A 13,801-nucleotide genomic window follows, 5' to 3' on the forward strand; every position below is an offset into this window, starting at 1 on the left:
GTGAGTAAATGAGTGAAATGGTGAGTGAGTGATTGAGTGAGAGGGTGGGTGAGTGAATGAGTGAGATGGTGGGTGAGTGATTGAGTGAGAGGGTGGGTGAGTGAATGAGTGAATGAGTGAGAGGGTGGGTGAGTGAATGAGTGAGATGGTGGGTGAGTGAATGAGTGAGTGGGTGAGTAAATGAGTGAAATGGTGAGTGAATGAGTGAGAGGGTGGGTGAGTGAATGAGTGAGATGGTGGGTGAGTGAATGAGTGAAAGGTTGGGTGAGTGAATGAGTGAGATAGAGGGTGAGTGATTGAGTGATATGGTGGGTGAGTGATTGAGTGAGAGGGTGGGTGAGTGAATGAGTGAGATGGTGCGTGAGTGAATAATTAAGTGGATTAATAATGACTGGTACCAGCGGTGTCAAAATCGGCCTCTTTGCTGGAGGCTCGTGAAGGATACTGCTGAGCAGTTGGAGGCAGTTGCCCTCCAACAACAACAACGGAAGGCAGGGGAGCGATTCACAACAACGAGCGGAGCGTTGAGCAGCTAAAACGCAGCAAGTTGGCACAGTAAGTGGCACAAGTAGTGCCAATGCCGGTCACGCAGCTATATTGAACTTCTTTCGCACCGTACGTTGCCAACTAATCGGGAGTCGGTCAACGCATGGCACCTGGGTCTGTCCCGTGACCTGCCAGCGGGCCTTCGACACTTCACGTGGCCTCCGAGTGCATCCAGCCTGGCACAAGGAACCGCGGTGACGTCACCGCCGCTTCGTGTCGAATTTGTGGTCCGAGTTGGTTGAGCGGGTAAGCGATTCGAGTGAAATTAGTGCGTTCACGCTGGGTTTTGTCTTATTACGCGAGCACTCTGTAGGCGATGGGATAGAGTTTTTTTTGCGAAGAATGACCAGTTAACAAGGAGGGGAAAATACAATTGTAGTAATAATGTAGCTCAAGATACTCACAACGTCCCAGCAGTGGAAATGTTCATATCACAAGGGCTTTCTTTAACATCGGGAAATAATGAGTTACAATTTACGCAGACAAATACAAAGATCCCCCGTATAGCCTTACCAGGCTGTTGGGGCAAGTGCTGTTAGCAAGCACCTCTGAAGGTCGGCACGGCACACGAGGTGGCGGGGGGGGGGGTGGCAGCACCACGTCCGGGCCGACGAGCGGAGCGCGCTAACCACTACACTACCCGCTCCCCAAGTGCACACAGACACACGTACGTACGGACACATACACACACACAAGATAAACAAAGCCAAAGATCCCCCGTTTTGCCTGTCACAAGACTGTAGGGGCAAGTGCTGTTAGCGAGCACCTATGAAGGCCGGTACGGCACACGAGGGGGTGGGTGGCTATCACTACGCACACACACGAAGACAAATACAAACATCCCCCGTTTACCCTTAACAGACTGTAGGGGCAAGTGCTGTTAGCGAGGTCCTATGAAGGCCGGACAGGTACACGAGGGGGTGGGTGACCAGCACCACGCCAGGTCGCACACATACACAGACAGACGCACACACGGACAGTTTCAGTTTCATTTATTTGGTATAGCCCTGTGAGCCATTCGGCTCTTGAATCGGGTGCAACCGCAACAAATAAAATACAAAAACATGAACAAGAAAACATCTTAAAGTGGCTGTGCGCAAACAAAAAAGTCCAGGAAAAACTGCAAAAAACACCATACACCACCGCGTCACAACACTTGTGATGTTGAGATCATAAGTGCTGCTTTTTGCACTGTTAAGTCACGAGCAGACAGAGCCCACGCGCGGCGCGCGCCCAGTCAAGTCGTAGACGTCGACATACACACATATACATACACACATCCACATACACACATCTACACACATCTACATACACACATCTACATACACACATCTACATACACACATCTACATACACACATCTACACACACACATCTACACACATCTACATCCACATACACACATCCACATACACACATCCACATACACACATCTACATACACACATCTACATACACACATCCACATACACACATCTACATACACACTTCTACACACATCTACATACACAAATCTACATACACACATCTACATACACACATGTACATACACACATCTACACACACACATGTACATACACACATGTACATACACATGTACATACACACATGTACATACACACATACACACATCTACATACACACATCTACATACACACATCTACATACACACATCTACATACACACATGTACATACACAAATGTACATACACACATACACACATCTATATACACATCCACATACACACATCTACATACACACATCTACATACACACATCTACATACACACATGTACATACACACATGTACATACACACATCCACATACACACATCTACATACACACATCTACATACACACATCTACATACACCCATCTACATACACACATCTACATACACACATCTACATACACACGTGTACATACACACATCTACACACACACATGTACATACACACATGTACATACACACATGTACATACACACATACACACATCTACAAACACACATGTACATACACACATGTACATACACACATGTACATACACACCTGTACATACACACAAGTACACACACACATGTACATACACACATACACACATCCACATACACACATCTACATACACACATCTACATACACACATCTACATACACACATCTACATACACACATCTACATACACACATCTACATACACACATCTACATTCACACATCTACATACACACCTGTACATACGCACACGTACATATACACATCTACATACACACATCTACATACACACATCTACATTCACACATCTACATACACACATCTACATACACACCTGTACAAACGCACACGTACATATACACATCTACATACACACATCTACATACACACATCTACATACACACATCTACATAAACACATGTACATACACACATGTACATACACACATCTACATACACACATCTACATACACCCATCTACATACACAATCTACATACACACATCTACATCCACACATTCGCATACACACATCCGCAAACACACATCTACATACACACATCTACATTCACACATCTACATTCACACATCTACATTCACACATCTACATACACACACCTACATACACACATCCACATACACACATCTACATACATACATCTACATACACACATCTACATACACACATCCACATACACACATCTACATACACACATCTACATACACACATCTACATACACACATCTACATACACACATCCACATACACACATCTACATACACACATCTACATACACACATCTACATACACACATCTACATACACACATCTACATACACACATCTACATTCACACATCTACATACACACATCTACATACACACATCTACATACACACATCCACATACACACATCTACATACACACATCTACATACACACATCTACATACACACATCCACATACACACATCTACATACACACATCTACATACACAAATCTACATACACACATCTACATACACACATGTACATACACACATCACCGAAGGCAGAGTGCAAAGACAAAGAGAGCATCCGCGAGGCGTACGTGGATGATTAGATAATTACGGTGGTGATGATGATTCTCTAAAGCTTAATAACTTTTTTTTTTGTTCAAGTAAGGTGTATTCAAACAGACATGAATATGCAAAGGGCGAAACATATTGTATTGTATATTGTAAGTGGGTCAATTCATTGGCGGCGGGGGAGGGGGGTCACAATACATCTGGACCACCACGTGGAATGGTTCCGAATGGGTGAGGTGCTGGTGATGTTAATAGGGTGAGGTGCTGGTGATGTTAATAGGGTGAGCTGCTGGTGATGTTAATAGGGTGAGCTGCTGGTGATGTTAATAGGGTGAGGTGCTGGTGATGTTAATAGGGTTAGGTGCTGGTGATGTTAATAGGGTGAGGTGCTGGTGATGTTAATAGGGTGAGGTGCTGGTGATGTTAATAGGGTGAGGTGCTGGTGATGTTAATAGGGTGAGCTGCTGGTGATGTTAATAGGGTGAGCTGCTGGTGATGTTAATAGGGTGAGCTGCTGGTGATGTTAATAGGGTGAGGTGCTGGTGATGTTAATAGGGTTAGGTGCTGGTGATGTTAATAGGGTGAGGTGCTGGTGATGTTAATAGGGTGAGGTGCTGGTGATGTTAATAGGGTGAGGTGCTGGTGATGTAATTAGGGTGAGGTGCTGGTGATGTTAATATGGGGACTTGCGGTTTTCCGGTTACTTGATAAATGAGCTGATTCGCTCTCTGACTCTCTCTCTCTCGCCTCTAAAATAGTTTCGGAAGCGGTTTGAGGCTTCACTTTAACTGTGCTGCATGCTGATTGAAGTTGGTGGGCGGGGGGGGGGGCGCTGAGGGGGATGTTGAATGAGAGATGGGGGCAGAGGATGCGGTGAAGATCTGAGAAGGATTGGGAGGTGGAATTAGGAGGAGATGGAGGAGGAGGAGGAGAGAGGAGCCGGAGGAGAATGATGGAGGGAGCAGAAATATTTGACTAGGAGGAGATAGAATGTTGGAATAGGAGGAGATGAGCTGAGAATTGGAGGAGGAGGTAGAGGGGGAGGGGTGGGGTGGAGTGGGAGTTTTGAATGAATGCGGCGTCGTGGTGGGTGGGGTACGAGAGGGAGTTGACGGCCTGGGGGAGGTGGACGACGAGGAACGAGAGGGGATGGGGGCGAGGAGAGGGGAAGAGAAGGGGGAGAGAAAGATGAGAGGGGAGATTGGTGTACGGGAGGGGAGAGGCGAGGAGGAAAAGCAGCGAGGAGTGGTGGAGAGTGAGATGGGATGGGAGAGGAGGAGTGGGGGGGGAGATGGCGAAGCGTAGGAGGAGGAGGGGAGGGGGCAGGAGAGTGGTGGAGAGGGAGATGGAGGCATGGGTGGTAGAGGACGAGGGAGGAAATGGGAGCATGGGGGACTGGGAGAGGGGGAATAAGCCAGCAGTGGATTGACCATGGCTGCTGATTTTAATGCGTAGGCTTTGTCAGCCTCTGTTATGAATCGTGGCTGATGTTGATGATGATTTTGAGATATCATCAGCTGAATGTTGAGATCGCCCTTCTGCTTGGCAAAGTGTCGCTGTCAAGATATATATTTTTTAATTGTCTTTATACGTACCCAGCCGCCTTTGTCTCTCCCCGAGTCTCATTGACTGCTAATCGACATCTCCTAGCCCACGGGTTTTCTGACCAATGGGAGAATTTATGACCAGTCTGTAAAATAAATTAGTCAATTATACATTTTATATTTTTTTTTTACATTTTGACCGCGGCAGTGAATTATGCTGAGAATGACCTTGACGTTGAACAGAATGAAACGAGACGTATCCGATACAGTTTGCAATGCAGTCGACTGCGGTGAATGAGCCACCAATTAATGTCCACGGCGATCTTCTACGCAGCTTAGAGAGGAGCTGCGAATTTGGTGGGGATGTACATAGCCTGCGGCGTTATATTTTAGAGTAAAAATATTTGTAATTATACTATAAATTATTTTAAAGTGAAACTTACAGCCTTTGGTCAGTCCATCGCTGGATGGGGTCTCCTGATCCAGTGTCGTTTGTTGCGTGGGAGTTGTTTGACCATACTTCACCACATTCTTTGCTTCTTACGGTAAAGTCACGTAGACGGGGAAAAATAAAAGTCCTCCTGATGACGCTCGTTTGTGTTGTGATCGAAACGTCGTAGTTTTTTTTATTTTGTATTATTTTTATTCACTTAATTTTTTAGAATCATTATTATTTTTCTTCTATCTACGTGACTTTACCGGAAGAACCAAAGAATGTGAATTCCTGCAGTCACGAAAGTTTTAAGTCAAAATACTTCACCACGCCGGTGAGAGCCTGTTGGTGAATGCGGTGGCGTGCTCGCTATCGGCACTAGCCCCAACAGTCTGTAGAGTTTGTAGAGTCAACCAGGCCTCGACACAGAGGCGTATGTGAGTCTACGGGTCTCTGTGTGAGTATACGGGTCTCTATGTGAGTCTATGAGTCTCTGTGTGAGTCTACGGGTCTCTGTGTGAGTCTACGGGTCTCTATGTGAGTCTACGGGTCTCTGTGTGAGTCTACGGGTCTCTGTGTGAGTCTACGGGTCTCTTTGTGAGTCTCTGTGTGAGTCTACGGGTCTCTGTGTGAGTCTACGGGTCTCTGTGTGAGTCTCTGTGTGAGTCTACGGGTCTCTGTGTGAGTCTACGGGTCTCTGTGTGAGTCTACGGGTCTCTGTGTGAGACTACGGGTCTCTGTGTGAGTCTACGGGTCTCTATGTGAGTCTACGGGTCTCTGTGTGAGTCTACGAGTCTCTGTGTGAGTCTACGGGTCTCTGTGTGAGTCTACGGGTCTCTGTGTGAGTCTACGGGTCTCTATGTGAGTCTACGGGTCTCTGTGTGAGTCTACGGGTCTCTGTGCGAGTCACTAGTCCGGCTGAGGCTGAAACGGTAGCAAGATGTTAACTACTTCGCCTGGTACACAGGAGGCCGTGGATTAAATCCCGACCCTGACGCCTGCTGCTGTATATTTGGAGTAAAATTAAACCACGCGACTGGTTATTTTTTTAATAAAAAAACTAAAAATACTATGTAATCTGTTAATATTTCATCGCGAAATAATAGTTCAAATAGCAAGCGTGTGCATGAGACAGACTGACAATCGGGGCTTAGATCTTATCCACAGTATTTTTCCTTGGATGTTCTGATAAACTCAAGTGGGTTTGTATTATTCGTGTATTCCCCATCCGCGCGTTTAGGAGCGCTTTTGTGTCGAGATATTAACTACCTCGCCTGATATACAGGAGGTTGTGTTCGAAAACAACCCTGACGCATGCTGTCAATTCGGAGTGTGCGTGCCTCTCTCCCTGTGCCGATGCGTTTTTTCTCTCTGTGTATCTTCGTGATATCGTTCTGCTTATATGTCTGTCTATAGTTTTCTGGTTATATTTTTGTTGCTATTTCTTTTATACCTGATGATGATTGCTTGTGTTGCAATCGAAACGTTGTAGTATGCAATTTTTTATTTTATTATTTTATCTTTATACGTGACTTTACCGAAAGAACCAAAGAGTAATCCATGCAGTCACGAAAGCTCCAAATTAAGATGTAATCTCTTCCTGTGGTCGGGCCGATTTTTCTCCGGGTCCTCCGGTTTCTCCCTCCACATTTAGAATCGAAATCTCGCGTTTAGAGAGTTTTCGGCTGCTACACGTGTCCACGTGATAAGCCGCTTCGCCGAGCCATCAGTTGTGGTGGGGTCGCTTCTGAAATAGATCTAAACAGCTCAGTGGGCATTACCTTGTAAAATGACAATATAAAATAGTTTAAATTTCGATTTAAAGCTTTCGTGACTGCAGGGATTCATCTTCTTGGTTCTTTCGGTAAAGTCACGTAGAAGGGAAATAATAAAATAATAAAAATAAAACAATAAAATAATTCTCACGACGTTTCGGCCACAACGCAAGCAGCCGTTCTCAGGTGAAGAACAGGTCTGTCGGGGAGACAGCGTCTGAATGAAACACCACCACGCTTGGAGCATATAGCTCGTGTGCTGTTTCATTCAGACGCTGTCTCCCCGACAGACCTGTTCTTCACCTGAGGACGGCTACTTGCGTTGTGGCCGAAACGTCGTGAGAATTATTTTATTATGTTTTATTTTTATTATTTTCCTTCTACGTGACTTTACCGAAAGAACCAAGAAGAAAAAATTAGTTTATCGTTTTTTTAACAGTTCACAGTAAACCCGGCTTGGAACCTCAGCTCTCAGCAGAGTCGGCTCAGCGTCTGTAACGTCTGGGGGCACCCGGGCTCTCTCTACGTTCACTCGGCCTGAAAACTCACTATTGCTCCTCGCAAACACGGGCGTTGGACGAGAGGTTGACATTGGTGATTTCGCTTTGTCTCCGACATCATCGGGTGACCGCGAGAGGGAGGGGAGAGCGGTGTGAGAGGAGGGAGCGAGGGATGGAGGGTGACTGTAAGGAGGACGATGAGATGGAGACCGGGGGAACAGGAGGAGGATGCGACGTGGGCGAGCGTGTGACTGGCCCAGGAGGGGATGGGTCTGGACGTGAGGCAGACGAGTTCAATCTTGCCGCAGCTGTTCGGTCTAATCAAGCTCATTCGCGTTTCACACTTACGTATGCGCGGTTTCATTACAGAGAGGAATGCATCGATGTCTCTCTCTCTCTCATTCCGCAACGTGGAGGCGGGTGGTCTGTGTATGAATGTGTGTGTCTGTCTGTGTGTCTGTCTGTGTATGAATGTGTGTGTCTGTCTGTGTGTGTACGCGTGTGCGTGGGGAGCGGTGGTGTAGCGGTTAGCACGCTGCGCTACGAACCTGGCGACTGGGGATTGATTCCCGCTCACGGCCAACACCGGTGACGATTATCTGAACCGGTCCTGGGCCTTCCCTAGGTCGACTCAGCCTCAAATGAGTACCTGGTGCGGTGTGGAAACATCGCCGCTGGGGAGACAAAGGCGGTCGGGCGTGGTGCTGGCCCACCCACCCCTTAGTGTACCATTCCGGCCTTCATAGGTGCTCGCTAACAGCACTTGCCCCTACAGTCTGTTAAAGCTATACGGGGGATCTTTGTCTTTGTACGCGTGTGTGTGGGGAGTGGTGGTGTAATGGTTAGCGCGCTGCGCTACGAACCTGGCGACCGGGGATCGATTCCAGCTCTCGACCAACACCGGTGACGATTATCTGAACCGGTCCTGGGCCTTCCCTAGGTCGACTCAGCCTCAAATGAGTACCGTGTGTGATGTGTAAACATCGCCACTTGGGAAACAAAGGCGGCCCGGCTGGTGTTGGTTACCCACCCCCTCGTGTGCGGTGCCAGGCATTCATAGGTGCTGCTAACAGCACTTGCCCCGACAGTCTGTTAAGGGATATTTGTCTTTGTACGTGTGTACGCGCGTCTTTGTATTTATATGAACTGGGGGCAAGTGCTGTTAGCGAGTACCCGGCACGGCACACCACGCCCGGCCGCCTTTGTCTCCCCAATGCTGATGTTTAACCACCGCTCATCAGGTGCTCATCTTAAAGCTGAGTCAATGGGAACATTCGCCATGCGCGGGAATCGAACTCGGGTGGCCTGGCTGAGATGAGTGACAGGAGCCAACGTGCTGCGTTTTATCCGCCCGGCGCTCTGCTCGTTGTTGTGAGCGCCGCTCCTCCTGCCTTCAAGTGCCTGTGACTCGGCCAATGCAGCCATTGCCTGCCGGAGGAACTCGCCGATGGGACCGAGTCCAGATCTTTCAAGGGTGAGCTTCTCACACAATGCAGTCGTGCAAGAAGCCAGGATGGGGATGGCCGTAGGCAGGCCAGCCGGAACGTTTGAAGTCGGCGCAGAAGATTCTTTCAAACTGCTCCACGTTTGATAATTGGGTTTTTACCCTTCTATCTGGCAACAAAACTGACACCTTTTTTTTTGTTGCCAGATAGAAGGGTAAAAAAAACAATTATCATATTTTTTACTGGCAAATGAGGTTCCAATGGTAGAAATGCTTACCCCGAGCTCTCATACTCTGATGGTGCATTGTCTTTGAGGTGTGCGCCTTTTGACGTCATCTGGTCCAACCCATGTGAGACTAGGCTCTAAGGAAAGCTGTCTCGGGTGTGGACCAATCAACTTCAAGGACAGTGCATACATTATCAGAGTTATGTTATTTCTTTGCATTATGACTGCAGGTATTGTGGTCTATGCAAACATGACTCCTTGTAAAAAAAGTGTCAGTTTTGTTGTCAGATAGAAGGGTAAAAAAACAATTATCATATTTTTTACTGGCAAATGAGGTTCCAATGGTGCTCCACGTTTGGCAAGCATTGTGAAGGGAGGGGTGTGAGTGCATGGCTGTGGATGAGAAGAGCAACAATCTTCGGGTTAAACAGCTCGTGGTAACATAAATAATATAAAGGTCGTGCCCAGGTACTGAAACCACTCGGCTCTCTCCACAATTGAACCAATCACTCGAGCTGGGAGTGGAGTAGGCGGAGCATTCGATGACCTAAAAAACCTAGGCAGGTATGCATACATGTTTCTCATGTTGACATTCTTTCGCACTTGGCCAAACATGCGAATCGGAGGCGCTTTGTATTGTTGGGGATGACGGTAATACCATCCCCAAGTTCCAATTCCTTCTCGGAGAAATTAGCAGATCATCGGCACACATCGCCACATGGTTGACCAATAGGGAGCCATCTCTGAACCGCGCCCGGGCATCGACCAGCCTCACATTTTTATCTCAAATGCACGTGGCAAGCGTCTCGAATTACGTGGCGGTCAAAGACGGTTCCAGACGACAACCCGATCTCACGATGAACAGGAAATAACTCTCATCTGGAGGCTAACACAGCTTTACCAGGGCCTACCCACCATCGTGAAGGTCCTTAATGGTTGTGAGCAGAGGGTCACGGGGGCCCCTCGACAACAGCACGGAGAGTGACCCAGAGCCCCCCTGTCTCGCGGTGCCTTAACAAGTTCGGCGAAGCAGAGGTCCTCGTAGCAATGCCCCCGCGTCTGCCACGTCGCGACTGAACACGGTGACTGAGAATTACCAGTCAGCGAGCAGCGCCTATGAAGGCCGGTACGGCACACGAAGGGGTGGGTGGCCAGCAAACACGTCCCGGCCGCCTTTGTCTCCCCAGGTCGCCCATTACACACAGCCAGACATCGTCACCCCCACTCCGACACGCACCACACCACAACTGAACACTCTTCACCCGAAACGAAACGTCGTGATTTTTATTTTTTATTTTATTTTACTTTTATTAATTTCAATTATTTTACCTACGTGACTTTACCGAAAAAAAACCTAAGAATATGAATCCTTGCAGTCACGAAAGCTTCAAATCTAGAATTAATGCCCTCTACGGGGAGGAATTCCACCTATCTGTTAGAGTTTTTAACAGACAACGAGACAAGAAGTCACAGCTTCTCGAGACGCTGGCCTTCCTCAAGAGATGCGGAGACTGTTTCTTGGAATTCCTCTCACTTGATACAGCAATCGTGCTGTGACGCTCCCACCTGAAGACGGAAGCTTGTGTTGCCTCCGAAACGTCGTGATTTTTATTTTTTATTTTATTTTATTTTTTATTTAAATGTTTTACCTACGTGACTTTACCGAAAAAAACTAAGAATACTCTTTACCCAATTAAACAACCGCACATTCATTACAGGAGTGTGGTTTCGGGGGGTGCGGTGGAGGGACGAGGGGGTGGGGGTACTCGCCCTCTCCCCACCCACCCATCGACCCCCCCAAACCCCCAAATTCCACCTCTGCGCTTGAGAATATCTGAGCGCTTTTCCGCGCTCCGTGTAGGAGCCACTAGCACATGTCAAGTGCTGCTCAAACAGAGCGAGTGAGTCTTGCGCTCTCCGTACGCTCATCCCTCTCTCGCTCTCACTCTCCCACAAATTGTGTGTGTGAGAGACAGAGAGAGAGCGAGAGAGAGTGGGAGCGTGGGGGTGTGTGTGTGTGTGTGGGGGAGATTGTCATAAATGAATTTGGGTAAACACACGTGTAATTGCTACGCCCGTCTCTCTTTCTCTCTCTCCTACTCTCTCTCTCTGCTCTCTCTCCTGCGCTTTCTTTTTAGCCGTGTCATTTGTCTTCGTAATTAATTTCCCCCGGGAATATCCCTCCCTCCCTCCCTCTCTCTCGCTCTTTCTCTCTCTCTCTCCATACACGCTCAACGGTCTCATCAGTAGGGAGAGAACGCGTTTCCTTCATCAAAGAGGAGGAAGAGGAAGAGGAGACGAGATGATTGTGATTCATAATTTGTTTTTTTTGGGGGTCAGTTCTTGCGAAATAAATTCTGTGTCGTACACCCTCCGCCAACAGACTCGGCCTGATAAATTAATGAAAGCGTCACTTGAATCAGACGTGGGCAATTGTAAAACTATAAACATGTTTTTTTATTTCACCGTGTAAGGCCCACTGAGCTGTATCGGTTTTCTTTTTGTCAGAAGCGACCTGGCCACAGATGATAGCTCAAGGAAGTTGGGCTTACCGTCGTGTGAACATTCGTAGCAGCCAAATACTCTGAACGCGTGATGTGGATTCTAAATGTGGAGAGGGGGAAAAAAAACACATCCCTTCACCAACCCACATTGTCCAGGATGATGAAGTATAGCTAAACAAATTTTCAGGTTTTTTCGGTAAAGTCACGTAGGTAGAAAATTAAAATTAACAAAAGTCAAATAAAATAAAAATAAAATAAAAATAAAATAAAAATCACGACGTTTCGGAGGCAACACAAGCTTCCGTCTTCAGGTGGAACCGTCACAGCACGATAGCTGTATCAAGTGAGAGCTTCAAATCTAGAATTAATGGCTAAACAACTTGCACGCACGTCGGACACGAGGTGGGGAATGCTTTCATCCAGCAGTGGATTAAGTTGCTTGATCATCGCCGATAATTATTTTGAGAATTTTTTTTTTTACGGACTGTGTCGCTCTGTCATCTAAATAATTCATCACTGTATTCATTTATTTTACCAGGTAAGGCCCACTGAGCTATATAGATTATTTTTGTGAAGCGACCTGGGCACAAAGATCCGCTAAAACACGTCTAATCATCACGTGCTAATTGATAGCAGCCAAATACTCTTCATGCTTGATGCCGATTCTAATTGTGGAGGACCCGGAGAAAAATCCACGCGACCACGGGGACAGAGCAAGAGACACCGCAAACTCCAAATATACAACAGGCTGACGGTCAGGGTCGAGAATCGAACCCACGTGTATACCAGGCGATGTAGTTAACATCTCATAGACACCGCGGCTCCCACTCCCAACCTGCCCCCCCCCTCCCAACCCTAGGGGGAAGGGGTGGGAGTGGGGGGGGGGCAGCAACGGAATGGCCTCTCTGTGTGAGACCCTAAACCACGCATTCCAGGCCGATACGAATCGTCCCTTTGAGTTGTAAATAAATAAAAGTGGACAAATATATATTGTATATATATATATATATTGTTTATATATAAATATAAAAGTCACACATCTTATAATCTTAACTCGGGAAAATATATTACCTGCCAGGGCTGTCGGTTTACCCTACAAATCACGCCGGGCTTGGCACGCGGATAAATCTTTGGAAGAGGGCAACAGGCCACGTGATACCAAGTTGGCGTTTTAATATCCATCCTGCTCCACTCCTGGACTTATGCGGACCCGAGACATGCATGTACAGTAGACTCTCGATTATCCGCACTAATGACGGGGAGAACAGCCCACGGATAAATCAAAATAGCGGATAATTAAATAAGTATAACCAGTAAAAACAAAGTTTTTCACTATAAATCCTTTATATGCGTGGCGGCTAGAGTCCTCTCGTCATCTGGCTTGAGATGGCTGCCACCTATGGGTCAGATGATTGCATTGCACCATTCAGCAATTGGTAATTAAATATAATATTTTTGTCCTAAAAAGTGTACAATTTTGGAAAATGTTTTTCACGAACATTAATTGTCACGCACAACGAGTCTGTGTGCAAAATGTCAGCTCGATTGGATCACGGGAAGTGGGTTAAAAAACGACCGAAAGATTTGCACGGTTGTAAGCGCGCAAGCAAGCAAGCAAGTGAACTTAATATAAAGGATTTAAAAATGTAACCGTTTTCCGCGGATCTCTGTGCAAAAAAGCATTGATGTAAGCATAAATTACCGATTGATGCGCGTGCGAAGTGATAACACTTTCCTGCTCTCGCGCAGAAGACTCGGCCCCACTAAGTGGACGGCACAGC

This window comes from Lethenteron reissneri, chromosome 49 (genome assembly GCF_015708825.2).
Source record: "Lethenteron reissneri isolate LAM-NWPU_2019-01 chromosome 49, ASM1570882v1, whole genome shotgun sequence".
In the NCBI taxonomy this organism is placed as follows: Eukaryota; Metazoa; Chordata; class Hyperoartia; order Petromyzontiformes; family Petromyzontidae; genus Lethenteron; species Lethenteron reissneri.